At 33.9% G+C, this 5319-nt stretch overlaps 1 long non-coding RNA gene across 1 annotated transcript; it reads right to left on the bottom strand.

Annotated features, from left to right (window-relative positions):
* Nucleotides 1–3671: 3671 nt before the first annotated feature.
* LOC131220425 (uncharacterized) lies at nucleotides 3672–4645 on the bottom strand. The gene is made up of 2 exons (XR_009158575.1): nucleotides 4602–4645; nucleotides 3672–3779 (listed from the first exon to the last, which is right to left on the bottom strand). It is a non-coding gene; the product is annotated as an uncharacterized LOC131220425 (long non-coding RNA).
* Between the last annotated feature and the right edge of the window lie 674 nt (nucleotides 4646–5319).

The following is a 5319-nucleotide window of genomic DNA, read 5'->3' on the forward strand; positions in this document are numbered from 1 at the left end:
TGCCTTCTAAAGCTCTTTGACCTGTGAAAATTTACAACAACAGGAGGTATGCATTAATTTGCTTGTTTGAAGCGAACAAATCATCACTAACCAGCAAAAGCTAAAGAGCATCTTACCATTTTCTTAAGTTGCAAAGCAGATTAGCCAGCTACTTTCTAGTTTCATGGAGTAGAGATAATACTTTACCATAGAGCCACAACACTATTGTCGTTTGGTAATAATAGCTTTATTTACATAATCACAGGAGAAACAGAGAAATCAACATATTATAAAAGGAAAAACTGTCTCAAGAGTCCAAAGTGGCATCTTTAGTTGGCATTTGTTAAAGATGGATCGCATGGTCATGATTGCCTAATAAGAGTGATTCGTTGGAATCATATGTAAGGGTTAAAGATGAACAGTCTAGATCAATGGATTGGACTAGGTGACCCAAGGCAACTACGTGCACTATAACTTACATTACTCTGAAAGCAATTGAGCATCTCTCCATCTCCTCCACTTTCTCTTCTTTCTTGGCCTCAGCAGCAAGTGCTTCAACAGCAGCAGCTCCACCACCGGCACTTGCAGCCACAGCAAAGCCACCACCACTACCACCAGAAGGCACTAAAGCAAACTTCTCCCTACATAATGATAATACAAATTAACAAGATCTCATCACCAACTTCAGTCCAATTCTTTGGAAAAACTTCCCCTTCTTTTAATGGCACGTTTATTCATAATAATTGAAATACATCAAGAAAGGGGCAGCGATTGTTCAATAAAAATAAAGATCTAGGAACATTTTGGTAATGAATTTGTCTTTTAGAAAAAACATTCAATTTGTCTGGAGGCTAAATTACTCTCATCAAACTAGTGTTTTCTAATTGCCATGTTTACTTAATTTGCCATGTCTTTTAGAAAAAACATCCAATTATTCCATTATTGGGTGCCATGAAGAGATAGGAAGCCTCCAAAGATATTTTATTTGGCAACTAATGGATGAAAAACAAACACATCATTTGGCATAGTGGGCTATGGTTTAAAAACCACATCAACAAGGTAAGGGGAAATAATCTTCTAAATAGCATTAATTGCTGACTTTTCAGTATTTATCATAAAAGCTAACTTTTTACAAATTTCTAAGAAGAATCTGATGGAAGACTGAGAAAACTACAAATTTGCAACCAAAAACTAATCAGTAGTAAAAATTATAACCATTCTTAGTCTTGCTTGGATTATCAGAGAATAAAATCAAACCACCTCTTCAGGATGAGTGCTTTCGGTTGGTATAGTACATTTCCGCTAATTTACAGCCTTCCTTTTCTTCATTTTAGTATTCATGGACCAGCACAACACAAAAGTAAAAACAACACAAAAACTAATAGTCTATGATAAAAAGTAGACGATAACAAAAGACAATGTTACCTTTTCAAGAGGTCTTGTCGATGAACTAATGGTGTAGGAATAAAGTATAGTGAAAGCTAGATCAGTTATGCTCTTCCATAGGCTTGAACGAGAAAATAAATAATTAGATTCCAATGAACAGAAAGACCTACTTGCAAAATTCAAAATTTCGAGGATTGAATATTTTGAAATTCAAACAACCCAAAAAAAAAAAAAAAAAAGATGTCAAAACAACTAAAATTTCCAAGCATATTCGAGCAGTCCCACCTACAAAATTCAAACTCTATATGAATCTATATGAACAGAAACACAGGACCAACTAAATCTCCAACCACATTCGAGCAGTCCCACCTCATGGTGAATTTTGAAAGAAGTTATAGCTGAAAATAGAAAGTATAGAAACAGGAATAGATCCCGATTGTAACTTTGCAACTGAAAATGATGGTTAACATTAAGTAGATAAACCAAATGCAACTGATAACTATTATAGTTTCATTCATACAACCTAGATCACACAATGTTCTTAATATTGAAGCTCCATTCCAAATAAAATCTTTGAAACAATCAGTGTAATGACAAAAAGAATAAACAAAATTTATAATGAATCAAAGGAAATAAGCACTACCAAAGGATAGAGCAAAGGTTAGTGCATTATCAAACTGATTCAATTTAGAGAGCAATTAAATGAATGGGATTGCGGATAGTAAATTGGGAAGATTGAATTGGGAAGATTTTAAATTGGAAAGATTGAATACTTGTCCAAATGCAAATGTGGAATTATTAAACCCAGCTAAACAGATAGTAAAGAACTGAATTTTTAAGGAAATTCAAATACTCTCACAATCTTTAAAACCACAAATGAAACATGTGATAATAGTCTAAAATTGAACCCACAACCTCAAGGTAGCAGCAAGGCTCCATTCAATTGAGCTGTAAAATATATGATTCTTACAAAATTTACAAAAAGAAGAATATTCAAAAAGCATTACTCCATGACAATGAGAAAGTGACAATAAAAACAAGGAAAAGGCAAGCAGAACTCCCATAATGATACTTTCTTTACCTTGAAAATCTGAGAAGGATAATATACAAGTCTATGAGATTCTTCTCCTCCTGATATATACTAGCCTGAACAAAGAAAACAAGCGTTGCACATGAATGAATTTGTCTCATGACTTGAACTCATTTAACCTAGAGAGCATCCAAGAACCAAGGCCCACAAGTCATGTTGCTTTAACATACATCAGGATCCATAATTACATATCAAGTTCAATATTGTGCTAAAAGTGAAATCGATCAATTTCTAGACAAAACTAATAGGGGAAAAAAAAAAAGATCACTCGATCTTTCTTTAATAAATGGGAGATTTAATATTGTTGCAACATTTTCTTAATGATCTGTTTGCAGCTAGTACATCTGTAGCTAGCTCAGATCAACAACCTAGCTCACCAAACCATGGACTGTTCTTGCATCTTTTTCCTAACCAACTGTTTTCTTAACTGATGGTTTGCAAACAGATGGTTAAGAAAAAGCTAAAACAACAATTGAAATTTGATAGAAAAAAGACAATGAATCGAAATTTGATAGAAACAACAATCAAACTCTTCAATCTGATTTGACTGGCTATCAATGAATCGAGCAATCTCTTCAAGCCTACTTTAAGGACTGTTTGGATTTGTGGATTTTTTATTTTTTATTTTTGAAGAAAATGGAGTTTTTTTTTGGGAAACTCCATATCTAGAAAACAGTAGGAAATGAAAATTTGTTTCCAATGATTGTCTTTCAGCAAGATTTTCTTGAAAAAATTTCTTCATTTATAAATCTATATTCATGGAAAATTTGTTGCCAGTCTAGGCAAGGAAACTAAAAGGAGGCATTTTTCAGGAAATGAGAGAAATGGAAATGACAATTTCAAGAAATTTACAAAAACAAACAAAAAAAAATGCCATTTTCATGGATATGACATTCAATCAATTTATATTTCAAGAAACCCAAACAGGCCCTTAGAGTTTGATCTGAATTGGAATTTTCCAAGTGCTATGACAATGCTACTAATATTGGGTTACAAGGGAAAAAGGTTTGTGCCTTTGACAGAAGGCTTGAATTTTTTTTTCTCTCAAAACTGCAGCAAAAAATTCAAGAGTTCAAACGAATGTTGTACCATTCAAGATAGGAATTGCAGGCATACAATTCCAAACAGCATAATACAATAGTAAGTGTTTTTCCCCCAAAAGTTTTCTGTAATTACGAATTAACAGTCGTGCTTGATTCTAAGAATCTTTGTTTCGGGCCTCTGCAATTACCCATTTCTTAAGATGTGAATCACCAATCCCTCTAGATACAGCTAATGACCCTTGTAATCTCCAAACACCATGGCTGCAATTGACATAGCCCCCCTAAAAGAAAATGTTTCTCGAATACATTAGTTTCAATCCCAAAAAAAATAAAAAATAAAAAATAAATAGCAATGCCGACAATAGAAATCCATTAGTTCCAATACCAAAATGTTAACAGTACAAAAGGTAGAAAGATGGAAACTTGTCCAAGAAAAATAAGGAAAAGATTGTGTTCATTTTGCACAAATGGGCCCATCAATATTATGGACCTCATCTTAGATGGTTTATGGACCAAAAATCACTCAGATTGAAAGATCCTAGTTGTAAAATATTCTGACTTTTTCTTGATAGAATGTGAACAAGTGTTGTACTTTCTCTCTTAACCATCTATTTATTGATAGCCTAATGGAAAATATTTGGTTTGTGGCCCACCCACAGAGGTGCCTATGATGTCAACTATTAGAATCTTTGGACAGTGGGTGTTCCACTTACACCACTTGTGCGAAATGAACACCCAAATGGTATTTGCAAAACTTTAATACCTCTACTTCAACATCCTCATCTCCATAATCCGGGAGAAATACCATTGACCTAGCTTATAACATGTACAGATGGGTATGTGACCAACAGAAGTATTTCATTCTGCTTTAAATAAACTCATCCAAACATTGGTAGAAGTTGGAACATACAAGAAAGTGCATATACTCATGGCTGGTCCAAAAAAAAAAAATTTGCTAGTCAGGTTAAGGAACAACATGTTCTAAGGATAAGCATGGCTGAAATGAGGATATTGAGATTGATGATTGGTGGCGAGATGAGGAAGATAGAATTAACCTAACCACCACATTAGTGAATTTACAGAAGTTGGAGAGCTAAAGATACCCAAATAAAAACTCTCCACAGATTTAAGTTGGAACTGGCTCTTTGTTTGTTCCATTCCCTTGATTTGCTACAACCTCTTCATTCTCCATGAAAGCAGATTTCTCCATAGTAAGAATCCCAAACAGAAAAATTCTGAACTCAAAGAACCATAACAATGCAAAGGTTCTTGTTAAGATGGCGATTGAGTAAATAGCGAGAATCAGAACCAAATAACAGGGACATTCAAATGTAGCAGTAAATAAAGAAATTTACAGGGACATTCAGAGGTAATGTAGGCAATAGAGCCTTTGTCTGTTCTGGTTCTCCAGCTACTATGTTAGTCAGACACCAGGCTGCTTCAAGCATCTGTAATATAACAGCAAAGAAATAATGAAATATTCCCTTAACGGTTGCATTGTCCTTTTCTTTTCTTTTCTTTTTTTTTTTCCATTTTCTTTTTCCTGTGAGAGGCATTAGAGAAGTAGAATATTGCACACAGTCATAGAAGCGCAAGCATGCACCCACAATATGAATGAACATTACCGATTCATGCACTTCCAAAAGCATGTAATAAACAAGAAAATCTTACTCCTAAGTTGTTAATGTTGAATAAGAGAGTACCTTCCGATTTCTAACAAGAATGACCTATACAAGAAGATGTGCTTGGAGATTAAAAACAAAAGGGAAAAAAAAAAGAAAAAGAAAAAAAAAGTTGTCTCATAACTAGCAATAATAACTA

Source organism: Magnolia sinica, chromosome 12, assembly GCF_029962835.1.
Source record: "Magnolia sinica isolate HGM2019 chromosome 12, MsV1, whole genome shotgun sequence".
NCBI classification, from domain to species: domain Eukaryota; kingdom Viridiplantae; phylum Streptophyta; class Magnoliopsida; order Magnoliales; family Magnoliaceae; genus Magnolia; species Magnolia sinica.